Below are 22,783 nucleotides of genomic sequence, written 5' to 3' on the forward strand. Positions count from 1 at the left end.
TTATTACTTATTGCATTTTTACTATTCTCTTAGCTTCACTTCCTTCTGTCCAGTTTGACATCTTGCTCTTGTTAGCTGGAGATTTCATGCTTCATTGGATGTTAGTATTAGTCTTCTGTATTGCTGACAACCTTCATTCCATATTAATAGATCATAAATGTGAATATCTATCCAGCTGAAATCTTCAAGGCCTGAACAGTTGGGTGCTTTGGTACTGAAGTACTTAGAATTTGCAAACATGCAGAATTTTTATTGTATTTGTCAAACTGGACTTGCACCTGCTCTTGCTTTGTAAACAAAACTAAAAATGCTGTTGCATAAGTCCTTCTTCCCAAGCTATTTCTTGGGGGAATTTTTTGAATTTACAGCCTCTGTGTATTCCTTTCCTGTTTGATGTAGGTAAGATAATTCTTTTCCCAATCCATTTCATTGTTATCTCAATTGTATCAACAACTCTTTTGTGCCATTCAGAAATTATGCCAGTGCAGGAAATATGTTCCTATCTGATTTTGTTCCATTTATGTGGGAAAGAATCTCAGCAATCCTCCTTTCTTTAAATATCATATTGCCCCGGTTCTTCCATGTTATTTATTTGACACTCAGCCATGTGGCACCATGTTCAGTAGGCTCATCTTCAGATAATCACCTTGAAACTTCATATTATTAATTTTTAAACTGGACCAGGGATAAGAATCATATAGGATAAGTTAATTTAATTTCTTTGAATCTCAGCTGACTCTATCCTGAAGCCAAATGCTGACAGAATCCCTTTGCACTTTCTGCTTTTTCTTTTACGTCTCATTTTTCTTGTTTGCTTCTTGTTCACATAGGCCTCATAAAAGATGATTATTTTTAAGAGCAATCTGAGACACTTCAATAGTAGGTTCTCGGCAGGGATCAGTGACATCTGAGTAATTCCTTCCAGCTTTGGCTGACATGACAGGGATATAACTGGCAGAGAATTAAAGCAGTTGCTAGATAAGTAAATTAGTAGATAAGTAAAAGAAGAGAAGATGGTCTCTATTTGGACTGGAAATTGAGAAGTCTGTAGTTCCATCAAAAAAAAACCACCAAACAGTCTCATAAGTCCCATTCCACAAGCAAAAATGTGTGCATATCTTATCCTGAGTGATTTAGATGATCAGCTGATTTGCTAGTGTGTGTTACTCTTACATCACTGCATTGCAATTCTAATAAATGTTCCCTCATCTTTCTCTTGCATCTTATCACTTACATCAGTCCTGAGGTACAGGAGGTTCCTGCTGCTCAATATACAGGCTTTCCATCCCTACCACAAATTATTTTTGGGTGATCTCTGTTTTTTTCCCTTACATTTAATTCTCATTAATTTTAATTAGATTCAGACTAAGCTCAAACCCTTTAGCACAATTTATATGAAAAAGGAAAAGAAACATAGCATGCTTGCCAGATGAATTTTCCCAGAGCTCTCACAGCTCTAATTTACACTACAGACGCACCAGGATGTGGTTGGAAGAAGCCTTGCGTTTCCTGCTTGTGCATGCTTTGGATGCATGACCTCAAGATGTCAAAAAGTCAGTGGGTCATGGGGACAAGTCCGGCTTTGTGGGTTATGCTTTCTGGCTTGAAGATATGAAGCACGTAAACAAGTTCTGAATATACAAGATTTAGTTTTAACAGCTCAAGAAGACATTGGGTTTGCTTTTCTGCTTTGAAAAAGACATACATTTTTCAGCCTAAAACTTTTTGATTGCTTCAGCTTTTCATTATGCAAATATAAAAAAAAAAAAGGGGACAGTGTGTTATGAAATGGCATACTGAAATCCAGAAAAATAATTTATCAGCATTTAATTTTTTTTAAGAATATGCCTGACTGGTGAACACCCCCCATGGCTAGGTTTTTTTTAGCTTTTCATCATACACCATGAAAAAGTGAGCTCTATTCAGTCTCTAAAATGTATTTAGCTGTGTGGGGGTAAGGAACTTTGATCAGATTTACTGTTGGTGGCCTGACGTCAGGATTAGAAAGAACAATCTTAATAGGTTGCAGGTGCAGCTGAACTGCATCATTAGTGTGGTGGAAGAGACCCTCAGGGGCTCCTAAAAGTTTCCAAGGAAAATCCACCATCACATTGAAGGACTGAGATGGTTTCCTTGCTTTGTGGAATCAGGTTTTCAGTGACTAAAGATGTCCCACAGCAGTACTTCTGGAAATCAGGGTTCTTTGTGCTTATCAATGATTTGAGAAAATATCTCATATACAGTTTCTCTGCAGCTGTTGGAATCAAAGAATTATTTCAGTTGGAAAAAATCTTCACGATCATCTAATCCAATGATTATGCAGAGGCATTTCTATAGGGGTATGTCTGCAGCCCAATGAAAAATAATACACACTCTCCTGCACCTCAGGATGTAAGCAATAAGATGTGACAGAAAGATGAGGGAACATTTATTAGAATTGCCATGCAATGATGTAAGATTAACAAACACTAGCAAATGAGTTTATCATCTTCACAGTTCAGAATATGATAAGCACTTGTTCTTGCTTGCAGAATGGGACTTATGAGAGTGTCTTATTTTGACAGGACTACAGACATCTCCCTATGGAAATGTTCCAATGAACCAGGACATTTCTGTCTTTCCCTGGCCTGCCTTAAAAATTATATCATACTGAAATATGACTCAAAAATAAACACCCCCCCCCCAAAAAAAAAAAAAAAACACCCAGCAGGATAAATATATTACTGGAGAAGAAACCTCTGAGGAGATCTGATGGACAAAACATTCTGCTTCTTTGACTGCAAATATAATTCCAAAAGGCCTCTTTTTCTCTTACACGGAAACCAAAGTAAATGTCTTTCCTATGTTTTCAGCATTCACAGTGTCACTCTTGTAGTTTGGAGATGAAAATAGAAACTGTCAGAGAGATGCAGTTTTTGAAAAGGTGATAGTATGTCATACTTAATGTCCCAATCTAAACTTGCAGTGACCTGGCACCTTGTTCTTAGTAAATAGGAAATTACCATATTAAATTTCCAAAAGACTGAGATCTGCTGAACCTCACAGATTGTTACTCTTCTGACTGTTTGCATCAGTTGTTATAATCAGGAGCCCTGAAAAATATACTGAAGACTTGATCATGTTAATTATCTCATACACAAAATCCTTTTAGCTGTGCCTGACATACACTTGGAATAGGCAAATATTTACCCTGCGATATACTCTTTCACCCAAAGGGGAAGGCCATTGGCTGCATTCACATTCCACAGCACTTGGTCCTGGGTCTCTCCTGGGACCTCTTTATTATCATCAGGCCATTAGACAGTTATGATTTTCTGTGCATTTTATTCAGTTCAAAGGTTCTGAAACACTGTGAGGTCTGTGATGGAGCATATCAGCACTATGATTTTATGCTGTTGAGCCCTGCATGCCCTGCATGTGCTGGAGATGACCGAGGGCAAAGTTTCCTGGAAGATTACAGGCTAATCAAAAAGTTACAAAAGAAAGCCTTAGGGAGAAAATCTGTTCCCTCACAGATCTCAGGGATATTGGATGGCTGCATTGGGACAACTTTTCAGTGAATAACACTGTCATTGACTTGAATGTAAAGGATAAGCTTGCACCAATTTTTCAGAAAAATAATTTTTCTTATAGACAGGCTATTCAATGATTAATAATGACAATGGACTAAGATGCTTCTTATATTCCTTTTAGATAACATATGAATGTCAGTACATGCTTGGAGGGGAAAAAAACCAAAAACCCCAACTTGAATCAGCAATTAAGGCCACCTGATCCAGCCTTATCTTTCCTTATACTTTTATTGTTTAAACCCAATAAAATTAGAGCTGTTTAAATGACTGCTGGGCTTTCATTATTAGTTTTCTTTTGTTTTCTTTCTAAAATGATCACCTTCATTCTATTTAAAAAGAACAGTGAGAGCAAATTTGCCATTTATTTATCTTTCCATCTAAGTAGCTCCTGGTAGGAAAAAAAAAATTGTTTGTTACGGGTGTTCTCATAGACAGAGATTTCACCTCCAGCTGCACTCTGCTGTTTAGGTTGCTTGGGCAGGCAGAACTTTTATTACTACGTTTGGATATCAGGAACACAAGTATAGATTTTGACAACAGGAAGATATCAGCCTCAGGAAATGGGACTGTTCAGAGTTAGTTCTGCTCCCATCAGAGCAAATTAATTTCCTTAATCACCACTGCCTGGGTTGTCTCACCATTGAGGTCTCCAGGGGTTTTGCCACTGACACCAGCAGCAGAGTAAGACCCAATGTAAGCTGCCTGGTTTAGAACACCTTGGAAGTATTATCTTGCAATACTGGCAGGGCATTAATAAGTGTCCTGTTGCTTCAGGGCCTTTCACATCAATGCTACTCCAAAGCCTTTAAGCCATTTGGGCTTTTTATACAATGCCAGTGTTACATATGGTTTCACAAAGAGTCACAAACTCTTTATAAGGGAGTCTGGCAGGGTCTACATTGATCTGGGGTCTTTTATTTTTAACTTTCTTTGCTCCAGTTTGGGTCTTACCTGCTTCAAACTGAAGTGGACTGTGATGTGGTAGCCATCCTGACTGCCAAAATCAGAGCATGGGATCTCAACAAAAACTCACTCTGGTCAAGGACAAGTTTGGCACTAACTCAACGGGATTTGGACCAGGAACTTTTGAGTTTCCCCTTTCATACTCAAATTTTGCATCCCTGTAATGCCTTTGACTTCTTTGGAAGGTACCCTGATCTGCAGGAGGGAGAAGAGAAAAATGTTTCCTTTTGTATTTGTTTTCTTTAAACATTTTCTCTTGCATTGTTTCAAATCCTTTTGATTTATAGAACAGCACACACCCAAAACCAGTCCCTGGAAACGACAAGGATTCAGAGGCTTGTTTGCACAGCTTTAGACCAAAGTCAGCTTAACTGTGAAAAATAACATTGTTGTAGGCTGTTACTTCTTAAAGAGCTGCTGGTGCCTTCTGGAAATCTTTGAGGAATAGTTTGTTTAGGAGTGAATCTGCTTAGGTCAATATACAATCTTATTTTCCTAGTCTCTATGTGCTAACAGTCTCAAGCAAAACAAGCAGAAAAGGTACACAAACCCATGAAAAAAGCACAAAGAACAGAAATCTTATTTAATTAGTAGAATCCATTCATGAAAAAAATAAAATATTCCTGCAAATTATGTAGCCTTAACAATCTATTTCTAGAAAGAGACCAAATTTCTGAGAGTTTTGCAACTGGAGTGGAGAGCAATTCAAATTACTTTTTCATTGTGAAGAAACAATACTTTTCTGTTGAGGTAGTCTATACAGCCATCAACAAATAGACCAGCAGAAAATTTGGCAAAGAGGCCCTATATCTTCTAATACTGTTCTCCTTAGAAAACTCAGATTTCACATTACCCTTAACTGAAATTAAGATGGAACAGGAGCATAATGTGTGGAACTAATTCTGCAAGCCAGTGAAGAATTTCCCTACATAAGGAGACTTTTCTTGGTGTAAAATCTTGCTGTCAATGTTTTTATTGCTGCCCTGACACTTCTACAAGTCGGCTTGGTAAGTAGTACAGCAAAATTCTTTGCTGTCAGTGGCCATTTGATCAGTTGGAAACATGCATGTGGAGTAGAGGAGAATATTCTTGAAACTGCCTTACTTTAAACTTTGAAGGAGTCTGACATTCAGATTCTGCTTCTCATGTTTTTTACTACAGCTAGTCTTATGCCAAGTCCATCTCAGTATAGAAATGGGTTGGTAATTTTAGCAGTGGAATTTCTCCTCCATTTCACTAGCTCCCTATTGAATTTAAAACACAACCCTCTCTAACCTTTCCTAGTTTCCTTCCTCATACTTAATCACTGAATTACAAGTTGTATCAAGATAAAAGGCATGACTCTGAAAATCATATTGATCAACAAGTTTTGTGTTCTTTCACCACCTGCCTAGATCAAGACACTTAGAGCACTGAGAGTTTTACAAATTCCATGCCAATAGTTTTTAACCATCACAGTTTTGCAATCATAAGTAATGTCCAAAAGCTACATGGGGAAACAGCCTCCTGCTATGCATTGTAGAATTGGAAACAAGTAATCTAATGCATGTATGTTACTGTCCATTTACCATTACTCAATAACACATCAACTTTTAGCATTGCATTTTATGGGAGTTAATGAATTCCAGTATGCTGAGCTCTAAGGACGTGAGAGAAGTCAGTATCTTAGCTAGGTCCTGATGTTTCTACTTAGTTTAATTCAGCTCTTAGCAAAAATCTCTTGTTGAAGTCAATGAATATTTAACTCAAAAAACAATTGAATAAGGACAGAGAACTAAATTCAACATTCATTTGGTTAAATGTCTTTTGGCACAAGAACAGCAGAATTGGGCCTTAAGCAACATTTCCAGAAAAAAAAAAAAAGGACCTGAAAAAAACTCAATAGCAGAATTCACTCATTTCCTATATTAACCAAACAATGTATTATTACTGATGTCTGTTTCCTATGGGAAAGTTTGCAGTCACTGCTCTGCATGAGATAGAACATGGTACAGAGTCACATTCATGCAATACAATATACATAAAAGTTCCCATTTTCCCCTTAACCACTGGTAAATTAAGCTGTAAAAGAGAGCAATTTTATAATAACTTTCTATCCATTTTATCAGTTTTGAGAATCCCTTCTCAGAGCACAGCCCTCCCTGACCCTGTGTCAATCAAGCACACCCACCTCATTTCAACATTCACATCAATATGCTACTATAGGACAAATCTTTAAGTTGATCACTGCCTTCAGGGTCAGCTTATATTATATAAATACTTCCTTTTCAAATCCTGTCTTTATTTCCCTGAGAAAAGCTGAAGTTAACAGTAATGATACCTAATCTGTCCTTTTTATCCAAATGTGAATAACAAAAATGAAATTACTCCACACCCTGAGGAAACAAAATGTCTTGTTTACCTTAAAATAAGGGTAATTTTTGGTTCCTTTAGATGAACATATCTTGTCTGCTTAATGGGAAACAGTTAACTGAAACATGGGGTCTTCTCACCGAGTTTTTCAGATGAGCAAAGCTCAGACCAAAGTCCATATGGTATTCACCCATAAACACAGACACACAACAGGAAAAATACATTTTAAGTCTGTGTGCTGTGTGCTTTGGAAGAAGCTTGCCAAAAAATTATGAAAAGAATTCAGCTTCCTCATAGCACCCTGGGAATGTACTCAGACACTGGATCATTTCTCATTTGGCTTCAAAGAAACACTTGAATAACCCCATTTTTAATGGAATAATGTTTATAATGTAATTTTATCTCTTATTAGAGATGTCTTTCTTTGCCAATATTACTTTTAAATAGGACAATGAATATTTAAAGTCACTTAATTATCACATGTTAACCCACTTCCAGAATGGGTTACAGCTACCCTTTGATGTATAAAGGAGCTAAACTCACCACTGCAGCATTCTCCTGAAACAAAGATGCTAGGAACACGAAAAGGAAAGTTTTCTTCTCTTTTATTCTCCCCTTTTTGGAATGAGCAACTTAAATTCCTCAGTATTGTTAGATTAATATCCAAGCACCTAGTGCTTGAAAAACTTAATTTCAGTTTGCCTGTGATACTTTTTTCCAGCAAGGTGACAGTTTTGTTAAACTTTCAAATCAGTCATGCTGGGAATTTCCACATGCAGGGAACAATATTGTGCAAAGGCTGCTTGCCATTTGCCAAGCTAAACTTCCAGTTGTTTGCAAAAGTCATGTTACATAATACTTCCCACTATTAACTTTAGAAAAAATCACTATGCAAACAGGTGTATTTCTCCTCTTGGTTTCACACCTAACTCCCAAAAGCATTAGCGTATAGGTGAGAAGTTGTCAAATGGAAAGGCTTGTTAGGAGAAAGAAGGCTTTACAAAGCCCCTCTGGATGAATCAGCAGAATCATCCCATCTCTCTCTGGGTACAAATGGATGGAGTGGCTGTGGATTGCTAGTCCCACCTCTGTCCCTTGCTGCACTGTCATGGAGGATTAAGGAAAAAATTGGGAGTTATGCCTCCCTCAATAGCATCGAAACATAAAATCTGCATGTGATGGGGTGACCAGATTGGATTAAAAGCTATTAAAATTGTCTGCAGGCTATATATCAGAAAAAAAATCAATTAATTTAGTGGGCAGGGCTAGCTTCAGTTTTCTGAGACTGTCTCTTCTTCCATTCACACATCTACAAAAGACAGTCACAACAGAACTTTAAAGAGTATGAAATGCTTTAATTGCTGTGAATAGAAACATCAGAAGAAAAACATTCCTAAAAACATTCTTTGCAAAACTGAGAGATAAGGTTGAAGAGTAATCTAGGACAACCTACCTAAGCTTTCTAAGATAGGCTATAAATTGCTGGTGTTCACATCCTATATTAAAGTGCTTTCATGGACCAAAGTCGTACTACTAAGGAATTTTTTAGATACCAAATGATATCTAAAAATGTGATTTCTATTATGCAGAGTGCATGCTGAGTACTGTGATGCATTAGCCACACAGACAGAAATTTGGGAGAAGTGAGTCTCAAAGTCTTTCAGACACATGAGCTTTGATGTAAATGTTAAGGAAGCAATTAAGTGCTATTCTTAAATCTGGCACCAGACCCTCCTTCATCTAATATCCATCTCACTTGCTGAGATATAAAGTTTTTTATTTATGATTAGGCACTCAGATAATCTCTTCTCTGGAAAATTAATCAAGCCTTGTCTGGTCCTGCTGGTTTTGGCACATTCTTGGCCACTAGCCCCAAATGCTGTTTTACTGTCAAACTGAGAGAGTAGGATGACACAGGGATGAGCTACAGGTCTTCCAGATAGTGCCCAGGTACAAAGCAGGCAACAAAAGTTCTATAGAATGGACCAGTATGGCATGCCAGATATCCTGCTCTCCTGCAATCCTAACCCAATGGACTTTTCACCTGTTTATTTTCCCCAGTGCTCCCACATATCCTACATATCCTCCCACATGACAGGGAGTAGATGCACAGCAGTTTCTTGCTACAACATCATTTTCCTGGGATGCAAGACCACACATTTTATTTCAGACACAATAAACTCAAACATGAGATGCCTTGGGTTTATAAGGGCCACATGTGGTACAGGGCTGATTGATAACTTGTACTCAGTACTTGTAAATAGTTTTTCCTCTTTGTTCAGCAGTAGAAATGTAAGTCCAGGTCTAGGTGCCCCAAGGACAGAAGGATAAGGTCCTAGAGTGTTAGTCCAGACAATGCAACTCTACTTTTTGTAAGAGAGTAGTTGTTCTCAAGGAACCTAAAAATCTTTTTCTACAGATCAGGTTGCTTATTCCATAAAATCTTTATTGTTTGCCTTTATTCAGGTACCAAAATTTTATGAACAAGACATTTATTTGCCTATGGGTTATTCCATATTCACTCTGGAGACTTCTTGCATTAAAAAAAATTATGGTATAGCTGAGAAATACAGTAGAAGGTGAATGAATATGAGAACACATGACAACAGAATGCTTTTATTGCAAAGACAAAGTTAAGAAGCAAAGAGTCTTTCTCCAAAAATACATCTTGATGCTGCAATATGTTTATAATGACTTATTCTAAATAAAAAGTTCTCATATGCAATTCATTGGGAAGTTGTCATTCTGAAATGCCACAATTCCTTCCTTTCATGTAAAAGCGGTACAGAGAAAGCATGGAAAGTACTAATGTTGTTCTGTCTGGGCTATAACCTGATTATCACCCACCAAAAATTAAGAGTCTGGAGGGAAATAGGACTGTGTAAAATAAAATTTTCCAAAAAATAGAGATGGAACATTATTACCATCCCTTGTTTCTCATTCTGTCATTCTTTCTGTAAATTAATAATTATAGTTGAAAAAAATCTTACAGTTTGTGTCTTACAACTACTAGTAGAAGACATCCATAGCATACCTGAAACTTTATTAACACAAATGTAAAGTAATAGCATCTTTCATGCTTATGTAACATTTGCTTAGGCTCAATTGCATTTTTCTGGAAAAAGAAATAGAAACATCCAGGAGTATCGGACCACTTTGCTTGTAGGCTGACTTTTAATGGGCAAATCCAGTTATGCTGATTGCCAAAAAGGAATTCTTTTACACTGCATCAGCGAAAAAGAACAGTACTAGCAAATACCTGCATTCGGTACTTTTGAATGCTATAGCACCATGAGATGATAAATCAAGTCTGAAAGCATGCAGTGGTTTTTTAAAAGCATTTGAAAACTAACATCAAGCTAAAAACTCTGTGGCTGCATAGCACAGAGCATTACACCAGTACAAACACTCTGCCACTTCAGCTCGGTTCAGACAATGCTAGATAGGTAATTTTGTCCAAGCAGACCTCATGTTACCTCCAGTACTGTCTGTATGTGCTGTTCTATCTTCATATTGGGTTAGAAATGGTCTGCTGTCCTGAAGCTGGTGCAAACCAGTCTAAATGAATAAAGTCAGCACGTACATCATGCTTTACAGTTAACTTTGCAGAATTGGGATCATGCATTCATGCTTGATCTGATTAAACCTGCACAATCTGGTGAAATGTATTAAGGAACACAAATTGTTCATCAGGTTAATTTGACTGAAAGACACTATAGCCTGCTCATGGGGCAGCAGACCTGACAGGGCCAGAGCTGTGAGGAACAGAGAGAAAAAGCTGATGGTACCAAGATGTTTCTCATTTCTCTGTACCTGAACTGCTCTAAAAATACATCTGCTTCTTTATATTTTGATGTGCTCACTAGAAGCAAGATTCTGATTTATGAGTTACAGTCATGGCTTGGGATCGCTGTGAAGTCTTCCCATGCCTGTTTATCAGCTTCTCCTTTCCCCATGTGTGTCTTCCTCCCCACAAGGATGGCTCAGATGCTTATGAGCAGCAGCAGCACACAGAAGAATGTTTATCATTCATGACTGAGGGAATAACAAAAGATCAGCTAATCTAGATCTGCAGTCAGAAGAAGGTCCATGCAAGTAGTATATGACAAAGAGATATATTTTATAGTTGTCTCATTTTAGCCTTCTTGAAGTTTTGGATCAGGACTCTTAGTGATTCAAATGCACAGCTGTATCTGGTAAGGATTTCCATCACATGTCCTCCTCCTAAACATACCAAATCGATGTTGAAAATAGATCACAATTGTTTACAAACTTCTATATTTTTCTTTCTCAATGAGTTCCTTTGTGTTTCAAGCCCTAAACATTAATCCAGCTCCTAGCATTTACTAACCCTTTCACAGAGATAATGAATAGGGCTCCAATGAAGAGTGAAGGACTGCAGATAGAAGATCAGTAAGGGCAGTAGCTAAGGAAGATGAGGTATACCTTAAGGTCAGTAATGAATTTCTGAAGAATCTCTCTTATGAATCTCCAATATACTATCTTTGGTGTTAACATCAGATGGAGCTGGAATGGGAAGAGAGGGCAACTCTATATGACAGAGTAGCTAGTGACCCTTTCTATACCTCCTTCTTTTGTCTTTCTAACTCTTCAATCTTCTCTTGGATCTGAGCCTTCCTATTGTACTTTCTCTCTTCCTGCAAAGAGACACAATATACTCTTTCTAAATCAAAGTAGCAACTTTACATCCTTGAAAGGAGTAAGAAAATAAATTAAGGTGAGGACCATCCCTATGTATGATGGAGGAGATGGAGGCTGAATTGTAGGAGAAGGCATGAGAACTAGTGAGAACTAGTTCAGTAAACCAGGAACATGTCAAAGCTGAGAACTGGCTTTGATTTATGAAACAGAAGCAGCCCTAGTCAGGTGGGGGTAATATGGGTGTAGGGCTTAATCTGAAAAACACAAAAGTGTGCAGGGCTCCTGCAGTGATTTATGGCATAATTTTCATGCCAGATGGGATAGCAAAGAGAATTTTTTTTATATACAGTGATATAATGGGATGGGAATGGAGCTGAAGAGGAAGTCAGTACAAGGTATGTGCTGAGGAGATGGGAAATCCAAAGGTGTGAATACAGAGTAAAGTGCTCCCTTTCTCAAAACCATTAAGCTACTGTAGCCACCACAGTATACTAGCAGATTTGGGACAGAGAATGTCTCCATCTCTCACCAACTCTGTAAGCCTCACGCAGTTCAATCCCTCTGATGAGGAGCCTGAAACTGTCCTCCCATAACTCACCATGTATAGAACAGGACCTGATGGCTTCATCCTTTAGAAGCACTCTCTTTCCAGCACAACAGAATTAACAATAAATCTGAAAATAACAAGATGTTAGTCTGTTCTCTGCCTTCTCTTCTTACAGTGTGTTCTGTATGTTCACAACACACATATCTCCACTCTGCTTGCAAACTACACTGAACAGATGGTCCTTATGCCAGCCCAAGAATTAAACCTGCAGCTTAATCCCTAGAAAGAATCTGAGATACCACAATTCAGTGCTGACTGATGTTGTTCTTAGAAAGGAGAAACCACAGAGACAGAAACACTTACAAAAATATCCACAGAAAAAAGAGACAGTATACAGTGGACTGCAAAGCCTTTCTGCTAAAGTTTTTTTTTCCTCACTTGTCTTTAGTCCTTTTCCATTAGCACATGATGTCATCTCATGCCATCCTTCCCTTGCCTAGTATAAAACTAGCAGATCACACTCATCTTCACCTTGATTCTGACAGTCCTGATGAGGAAAAAACCCCACAGCATAGCTTTGAAATGAGACTCACTAGAAAAACATACCTCTCACTGCTTCACAATACTCACATATAGTCATGAAAGCATCAGGATGTCTTACCCAGATGACCTCATTCGCAATCAGAGCTCCAGCAGTTTGCTACAATTTAACTGCTCTCTACAGCCAGAGAGAAGACAGGTAGTACAGCCAGAGGTCTTTGTAAATAGGGCTTTGCTGGCACTACTGGGAGCAGGTAGGCAAGATTAAGGTTAGCTAGAGGGGTCCATAACAACAGGATCCTACTTTGCAGTGAATGTTGCATTGAACCCACACTATTTTCATACCTAAAAATGAGTAATTTACCTTTTACCTTTTTTATTTTCAAAGAGAAACCAAGCTGATTTTCTTTGGTTGACAGTTTAAAACTGAGTTTTATTAAGATGAGACAAAACAGTAAGAAAATCTTGAGAACATTAAAAGGCTGAAAAAAGCTGAAGCATTACCTGAGGTATTTTTAGACTTTAAGCTCTCCAGGGCAGTGATTGTCTGTTGTTGAGTATTGTACAAAGCTGAGCATACTGCTAGTACAGTAGTACTAGCACAACATCTCTACCACAGAATGTCTTCACATAAAAGTAGAAAATACTGAAACAAATAAATATGAAGACAAAAATGCTTTACTCAGAGACAACATCTGTAAATCAAAGTACACAAAAGGATTCCCTTCCCAAAATCTGTAATAAGCATGCAGCTTGATCATGCATTTCCATCACATTCAGTTTTTCATATGTACTGTCTACTTGCTGCAGAGCAAAACAAGCAAACTTGCAGGAAATAACTGCCCAAGTGTACAAGCTGATAACTGCAATTCCAAAGACAAAGATTTTCTAATGCTTCTGACTCAGGTCAGGCTACACTAAATTGCGCCAACTAGAGAATACCGTAATTGAAACAAAAAGAAATTACCAGTTGAAACTTCTTTTGAAAAGGCAAAGAATTCCTAATCAAGAGCATGATTTTACATTCCTTTGCACCTCGGGACATCATAATTTTGAAAACTGGGCATCATGGAAAATACTACAATTATATACCATAATTCTCTACTCATTTACATTAAAATTCCATTTTTCATATGCCATACACAAATATAAATAGCTTCACAAGAAGCAATCATGCTCCTGGTGTTTTCCAAAATAATAATAGCCTATTCAATAGTAGTTTTAAACTCCAGGCATTGCAAGACCCAAATGGGATAAAAGAATGTATTGTTCAAACTAAAAAAAAAAAAAAAAAAAAAAAAGGAAGTTAATCAAAATCCTTATTTGACTACAGCTGTCTTCAGACATCAGCCTTGAGAGGTATTTCTTAACCACTGATTAATGAGTAGACACCTGAAAAAAAATACTTCTAAATTGTAACTTGTTTGTTTAATCAACACAGAAGTCATTGTAGAAAAAGAAGATATTACCATAGAATTTATGCAAAAAGACAGCTCTTCAAGAAAGCAAAGCTACTTCTATCTTTTAAACTTGTAGACAAGATTCAAAATATTGCTCAGGAAAAGAATTCAAGGTGTATTACAAGGACAATAATGACATGATTTGAGTTCTAAAGGAATCTGAAACACATATTTATTCTTTCAGTAATTTGTTCAAGACATTTAAAAAAATAATTGCAATGAAATATATAGGCAAGGAAAAAGCAACATCTATGAGGCATAGGTTTCCCTGGAAAAACATGGGGATCATCAGACAACAAAAGTATTCCCTGAAGTAATTGGTAAGATATTAGAAGTATCTCAGTGGACTTGTTTCACTGTGTTCATCCCCAATCATCTTGTGGAGAATAAAGAGAATGACTAATTTCTGAGATCTAGCTTATTTCTTTGTGAGTTCATTCCAAAGTTTCTGAGGTTTGCTTGAGGAGAAAAAGGGGAGAAATGGGTGGTTTCGTCACTCTCTTCAGCAGCTTCTTAGATATCATCTGTAGGTTCAGTCTGTATCACATACATGTGTGCACAGACACAAATCTGCTTTGGACAGACACCTGAAGAAGGTCCATTAGCTGCATAAAACCCAGACCAGCTTCATCTGTGCTGTCACAGAGCACAGAAGGGAGCAGACACCCTGTGCTGGAGAGCACTGCAGAGCCTTAGCAGGCTTGTACATGGTGGCATGAGGTGCAAGCCTACAGTACTCTCTTGGAGCGTGTTGACAGGTGGCATCGCAACAGTGCTCAGTATAGTTGAACAATTACTCCTAGAACCACTGATTATAGGCAATACTGCCTCAAATAGGCAATATTATGATTGCTGCTTCTGCCGGATCGGTCCGTGTCTCACAAATGGGATGGGACCCTGACTGGTTGGAGACTCAGGATTTATTATCTGTCTGTATCATACAAGCAAAAAGCAAGAGACACAGGAAAATAACAACATCCATGCAACTCCAGATCAGAGACAAGATGGCAGCCCATGCAAAGCCTTTTTCTACATATTCTCTGAACCAAATCATAAAAGAAAAGGTGTAAAGTCATTATACTCTAACCAATTAGAAAAGGACTCACGTGGGTTTAACGTTAACAAAAGGACTTCTATGAACCTCAAACAATAGACAATAATTCATTATTTAAGATGGAAACTTTTTCTGTCTTTGCAAAACACATATCTAGGACTTTTCACATCTTGAACTATCAATAAATTCTTGTTCTTTCTTGTTCCTTATGACAAATATAAATGTATTCACTTGGTTCTTAACTTCCCAGCTTCCCATGAGAAGGTTTAGAAATTTCCCAGCCTTTCTCAGCTTTAGAAAGTGTCTTTTACCTTTTTATATTCCTACAGCTACTGGAAGACGTAGTTTTAAAAAACAAAACAAAACAAAACAAACAAACAAAAACCAGAAAAACCCAAAACCCCAAATAAACAAAAAACCACTACAACTACAAAAATAACTAACTGCACCACCACCAGCAACAACACCCAAAAACACCTGTATTGGGAGCCAGGAGAAAATTGAAGCAATTTGTGTTGCCACAGTTGCTTCTTGTGGTATTCACTACCACTTGGGTATATGGAACAGTACCTACTAAAAAGGATCTAGCAAGTCTGTGTGAGAAAGAGAAAAAGTAGTGCCACTGATCATGCAACAAAAATGCCCTTTGATTAAAATGAGCTAATTCTTTCAGATCACAGTCTCACAGTTAATTCTTTGGAGGTTACAGTTTAAATACCTTTTCCTTCATAATCTGTGTATGCATATCCCTTGGAGAGGAAGTGGCTGATATAAGACAAACTCAGAAACTGTAGCTTAGTGTCACCAGGAGACTCTTCTTCCCTTTTGAATGCCTGGCCCTTCATTAACTGAAAAGACTGAGAAGCAACCCTTAAAAGCTGGCCAGTGGTGCAAACTTAAGCGTTTTGGACAGAACTGGAAAAATCATGTGATGAAGAATGATAGCGTGGTTATATTAAAAAAAAAAAAAAAAAGAAAGAAGAACTATCTAGATGAATATGAAAAGGTAAAAAACTGAAAACTGATGTGGTGGAGTATAAATGAACGATGAGAAATGGTGTTTGAAACAGATGACTGCAGAAGAGTCTCTGTATCTCTATCGTCTGTGTTACGATATAAATATTTTAAGATATTAGAAATGTGGTAGGCTACAATCAGACGGTACATATAAACAGATTTATTACCCTCTATTATCCTTTTTTCCTTGCTACTTGGGTTTAGATGTGACTGAACAATTAATTACTTTCATTGCTGCCTTGGCAGACAAACCAAGGAGAACAATAAACTTGAAGCTTCTCCAAATCCTTCCATTTAGCATTCAATTATTTGCCAGTGTGAAGAGCCTTTGCCACGAGACTCAGGTATAGTTTTTTTAAGGATGTCACAGTTTGGTTTGTCTGATTTAGCATTTCATTATGTGAAATTTCTTCTACAGATTTAATTATACTTGGCAGCAATACAACAAACACATGGGAGTTGCACCCAAGCTACAGAATATTTCAAATTCATCCATGAATCTGAAGATGATTTTACTTCAATGTTTTCTATCAGATATTGTGAACTGATGTAGCTGTTGCCTGCTGACAGAAAAGATAAACCCATATTCTGCCAGCTTGCCTATTCCCACCATCATCATCTGTACCAGAACTAGTATTTGTAGGGTGAGTCACATCACCAAGCAGCTGCACAAATCTCATGCCTACCCTAAAGAGTAAAGAGAAAATCCAGTTGGGGGTGGCAGGCCATACTTATGTCAGATTGCAGTAACTAGTATCACCACAGGCTAAAAAAATGGGCAGGATATTGCGCTCAGCCTGCAAGCAGAAACCTCAAACAATAGAAAAATTCAGCTGAGAGCACTGTGTGACCTTTTAAGTTAGCATGCTGGCAACAAAGTGTTTTGAAATGTGACCATCTGTTTTTGAATAGATAACTGGAAATTCAATTTATCATGCCCCAAGTTCCTTGACCCAATAAGCACCAGTAAGTCATTACTTGCCTGTTCTGAGTTCATAAAGCTATACACAGCCAGGTCCCTTGTTTTTTGCCTGTAGCTAAGCACAGCCTCTGAGAGTGAAAGAATGTCTCAGCTGCCACCTGTATTCCTGAGCACCTAACCCAGCACACAAGGAAGCACAGCAGACCAAAGGCCCTTACACCAACTTCACTCAACTTTGCTTTTCTTTGATTTTTTGACCCACAGCAAGATGTGAAGACCACTTATGACCCATCCTGAAATCTGTTTCTATGTTTATGTTCTTAATTACAGATGTTGATTTTTGTTGATTCTGAAATCTTATTAGTATCATAACTTCTGTTTATGCAAACAGAAAATTCCCCTTTTTACACAAATACTGAAGTGTTGGGGTGTTTTTTTACTACAAATGGAACAGCCATGCCCCAAATCCCCTGAAAGAACTACTAACAATAATGCATTAGAAAATAAGATGAAGCTGAAGAAAAACTCTACAAAAGAGATGAGAGGAAAAAAGGGGCATCACAGCCCAAAAGAGAGAAAAAAATAGGAAATAGCAAGATCAGTATAAGAACTTTGCCTGAGTGAAACCAAAGGGATTTCCACCATGTAATTCAAAATTGCATTTTATATGTAATGATTAAACTTGTCAGCATTAATAAAATCTGTAGTTCAGATTCTTGCTGTACTTATAATTTTCAAGTGGAAACTGGAGATTTTCATAATTTCTTAAAATTACATCTATTAAACATACACTGTGTGTGTAGTTTTGCCTATTAATAGCAAGAGACCTTATAAGGAAAAGAATTGAAGTACAAACTTCTATAATTTAAATTTATTCTGTTCCACATGATGATTTTGTCAAATCAAGCCAATTTTTCTGATATTTATCGGGTGAATGAGAGTCTTCTTGTGCCCAAAACAGAAATAATGTCAGTTTGTCCAAGTTCAACTCCAATCTACTTCTAAAATCTATCAAAGATTTGTCACATGTTCCTTTTTTTTTGCTGATAGCCAGTACTCGGCCAGGGCCTGTTTACAAACTGGAGGATCCTGTACCAGGTTGAATACTGCTGCCAGAGAGCAGGCAGGGAGTTTGGGGGCTAAATTGGGGTGTGCTGAAGAAATATCCAAACATTATGAATCAACAGTAGGCAGAAAGTTTGCAAGTCCTATCCACATCAGCCTGAGTGATGAAAGGGTCACAAGCAGAGCTCACCCCAGTTTCTTTCCCCTGGAGCCTTCCTTCTGGGTTATTACCAAAGCAGGATAAAAGCTCTTGGATACAAAAGATTCAAGACAGAAAGGAAATATGTTTCAGACTTGAAAGGAGACAGTCCAGGCCTAAGGAACTGGCTTTCTATTTTGATTCCTTCTGCCATCTGAAATAGCCATTCCCACTAATTCTCTTCAAATTCCTTCCAGGAGTCATCTGCTCAGTGGGCAGAGCCTCTCCAACTGCCTAAAAAAAAGTGTTCATCCCACTGCATGAACTTCCCAGTTTTCTAGCAGTCAATCATTCTCCTGAAACTTGGCCATTGTTTCCATCTTCACCCCTGCCCTGCAACATGTACAGATGCTTCCTGTAAAGCTGAGCACTTTAGTTGCACCATTCAGGAATGTGTAGATAAACTGGCTTTGAAGAATTTCATGATATGCTTGCATGAAAGGTGGTGCATAAAAACAAAGTGTTTCATTGTCTGACCAACTCAATCAGATCTAGTATTTTCATTTGTTATCACTGAAGGAGACAAAAGCCCCCTTTTAGTGATGGTTGTTCATAAATAAGTGTACACACACCCATGTATATTTGTGTGTATCTATGTATGCATTGGTATGAGCTGAGAAATATTTTACCTGAAGAGCTTAGTGGTGGCTGTCCTGATACATCAGATAAAAAACCAAGGATTTTATTCCTTCTGTGTTGTTTTTTCTCTGGGGTGAAAAAAAAAAAAAGTAAAAGTGCAACTGCACTGTCATCATTACCTCTTTTCCACACCTATAGTATCACTCAGAATGTGTTGAAATTTTAAAATGAGAGATAAACATGGGGAATATTTGGAAAATATTATGATTCTCTTCAGCACTGCTGCATATTTTTTCTGGGGTTTCTCACTGATCTTAGGCCTCTGCTCTTACGAATTCACCAAAAATTGATGCAAATATGTTGAACAGCAAAGAAGAGTTGATAATGTTTTAGATACATGCCTAATAACCATTTATTTTCCCACGTGAAATATTTAACAACTGATTATTAATACAAAGTATTGGCTGTTTTGTCAGCTTCAGGATTGTCTCCAAAAACTGAAGAACCATTGTGAAGAAACAATTGAGTGAAAGAATGAAGAAATGGATCATCTGAACTCTTAGAATGCCCTCATTGCAATAGCAGGTTGCAGGCCTTGCAACTTTCCTTTTAAACAAACACAGTTCAGCAACGGTTTTTCACTTTTACAGAAGACCACAGTTTTCCTTTCCACATTTTACTGGAAAAGTAATATCAGGCAAGTCTACATTTCATCAAAACAATCATTTTAAGGAGGAATATTCTTGCATATCTAATACAAACAAAGTGTTCATAAAGTAAGAATGATTTTGTACTGGAAAGAAAAAAAAAACTCATTTTGACAGCACATCAAAGTGACAGTGAAATGAGTTTTCTACTCAGTGAAGTAGCTACTGTACTGTAAAACCACTCATGTCTGGGTTAAATAAGTTTATGGAATGCAGAGTTCTCTCCAGGTTAATAAGGAGAAGGCTGGTATCTAAAATTTCCCTGCCACCAGTGATATGATACGATTATGGATACACCCACAGCACCTGCATAAGCTCCAGCACAGCAGGATACCCTTTCACAGTGACCTTTCCATAATACTACACTGTATTTGCAGTCATTAACCATGATAGTGTTGTTATGCAGCTGCTATGCTGCTGTCTTGTGTGGGTGGCTCTCTAAGTCTGGCTTTTTCAAGGGTCCTTGAAATCACAACAGGATAAATCTTCTTCAGGGAGAAAGTTCAACCACATCCTTCCAGCGAAAAGAAAGTCTTTCCTATCATGTAGTCCTTGAACTCACAATTCCCTGTTCTTCTCCCCCCCTGCCCTAGCTGACCCACAAAAAACACAAAAAGTGAAATCTAAGGTTTTCAGAACATTTCCTATATGCAACAGGAAGGGTTTTAAACTCCCTTCCACATTCCCTAGTTTCATCACTGCCTCAAAGAGTAGCTGGTTCAGCGCAGTACTGAGCAAACAGACACACTGAGCCAAGCTGAAGACATCCATTTTATCCTGTGTGAACGGCCTGTGTGGCCAACAGGAATTTTACACCTGAAAAAACATCTGTGACACCACCGCTCCCCAGATCTGGACTGGAGGCAGGCCTGTGAGTCCTTCACAATAACAGGAAACATTGTTGTCAACAGAGAGCAGGCTGTGCCAGAGCAATCTTTTCTATACATGCTCAACAGGGAATGTAAAGAACATTCCCTTGCAATGTTTATTTGGACAGCAAAGGGTGTGGGAGGGCTGTGACGGCCTCTCATGAGAAGCAAGGTGTTTTCAGAGATCCCTGTTAAAGCCTGAAATTTTTTCTTTCTCTTTTCAAATGCCTTGGTAAAAAGAAGAAGGAAAAAAAAAAAGTGCTGTGTGGTTTGTTTAGCATTACATCCCTGCTTGTTATTAAGCTGTGCTGGCCCATTATAAAGACTGGATTACACATTCCTTCCCTTCACTTTCCCTTGTTTCATGGGACTTTTATTTTCACTTCTTCCCTCATTCATCTGTATGCTGGCTCTGCAAATCACAGCAAAGCGGGTATAGATCAATCCAGCCTTTCCCCAGATCATTTCTTCCATATTGTCCTTCAGAAAAGAGGTGGTACAAGATAGGCCTCAGCATACTCCCAGAGCAACTACACAATTGCCAGAAGAACTGCTTGTCCTAGGAGATTGGACTCTGTGGCCGCAAAAATCTCAGTAGATGCCTCTTCACAGGCAACCCAGTTGAAAGTATTCATGGCAGTCTTCTCACCATGGAAAGATGAAATAAAGATATTGCTACAAAATATTGATAGAATTAATGTCTCTCTGAAATCTCTGCTTATACACCTGAATTCTTCAATCTTATCGAAGAAGAAAAAAATTGTTTCTTCATGAAAATTAGATAAATTTTCTCTCTTGTAGACTTTATTTTACTATTTTTTAAATAAGGTATTTTTTCAATTATGATTTCTTATTAGTTTCATGTATTTTATGAAGAAGGTAGTTTGGCTACCTTTTCTGCATGTATTCGGGTATTGGCAGTTAGAGGAGAATTATCAATTTGTTATACACATTATTAGTCCAATAAACTCTGGACTAGCATTCTGTACTAACCTTCCATACAGGATTTGGCCATAGAAATTCTCACGAGACAACAATAAAATTATATAGGAAAAAATAAAGTTTCTTTTTCCACAATCCTTGAAGTGCTATGTCTTTGTTTTGGTGACAAATTAATATAAAATATTCTTTTGGAGTATTCTGAAATAAGTGAATCTCAAACTGCTATTCCCTCCACATCAGACCTCAGTTGTGAACAGCTTTTTCTGTGAAGAGCTCTCTATTGTACACGAAAACTCAGATATGTTTTGGACGTTAATGTAGCAGTCTCCGGGCAAAGAAGAGGCGAGGAATTGCTGTAGTGCAACTTCTCTCTTGCTGTATTTCCTACCAGGATCACCTTAATTGTCCCCTGTATGTGGTGGCATTAGAGGCATTATATAAAATTCTAAGTGCACCTTCTCTGAATTAAAACAGAAAAAAAAAAAATTAAAATAAGTCTTTATAAATTTCTCTGTGGAAACTGAATCTCACCACCCAGACAAATCCAGTTACTTTCTGTGAATCTGAGATAGTCAACTACCTGAAAAGCCATTGCCTCAGACAGCAGCACAGTTTTTTTTTGCAAAACAGTGGGTTTTTGTGTTTTCCTGTGCAGAGGATGACCAAGACACACCATGATCAGAGAAATTACTTCAGGAAAATTCAGAGGCAGCTGGCCAGCTTAGGCACCAGAGGAAATCTAAACACAGGAACAAGAAGCCCAGTACCCTCTGGTTAACCACCAAATTTAGGCTACACTTGCACACAAAAAGTTTACTGTATTGTGAACCCACACACCAGGAAGCCATAACAAAGTAATTTTTTAAAAGTGTTTAAAGTAACTTGTTGACAATTTTTTGACACTCCAGTCTGAGTGTTGACTCAACAAAATTGGCTAAAAAAATGTTAACTATTAGACAATGAAAAGGCCAAATGGGTTATTTTTTTTGTATGCTAGCCAGGAGATATAAGGCTGAGTGCATAATTTCTGTTGGTCAACCTTAGCCTTGTGGAGGACTGTGCACTTACAACTCAGCTGTGGCTCCAAGCCCCAGTCTTTGAGACCAGTTTGAAATTGCATTGATACAGTGAGTTCAGCTCAAGGCCTGCAACAATTTTAAGGAGCATTAACAAGTAATAAAATATGCCATTAAATGGTGCAAAATGTCTCCTCTGGGTGAAGCACAACAACCTTGCATGGTGGAAATAAACATTGGGATATAAAGGAAGAAAAAAATTTTGTTGTTCTTGTCCATCTATGTTCGAGTGGAGCAGATATAGATCTGGAATATCA

General features: G+C 37.8%; 1 long non-coding RNA gene across 1 annotated transcript in view; it reads right to left on the reverse strand.

The window, feature by feature from the left end:
* Positions 1-4,463: 4,463 nt before the first annotated feature.
* The window catches only part of LOC137469899 (uncharacterized), a 38,396-nt gene continuing 20,076 nt past the window's right edge, over positions 4,464-22,783 (reverse strand). The window contains exons 2-3 of the long non-coding RNA XR_010996770.1: positions 18,983-19,060; positions 4,464-4,730 (exon numbers count right to left, since the gene is read on the reverse strand). This is a non-coding gene — a long non-coding RNA (uncharacterized lncRNA). The remainder of the gene's footprint in view (positions 4,731-18,982; positions 19,061-22,783) is intronic.

Source organism: Anomalospiza imberbis, chromosome 3, assembly GCF_031753505.1.
Source record: "Anomalospiza imberbis isolate Cuckoo-Finch-1a 21T00152 chromosome 3, ASM3175350v1, whole genome shotgun sequence".
Lineage (NCBI taxonomy): Eukaryota > Metazoa > Chordata > Aves > Passeriformes > Viduidae > Anomalospiza > Anomalospiza imberbis.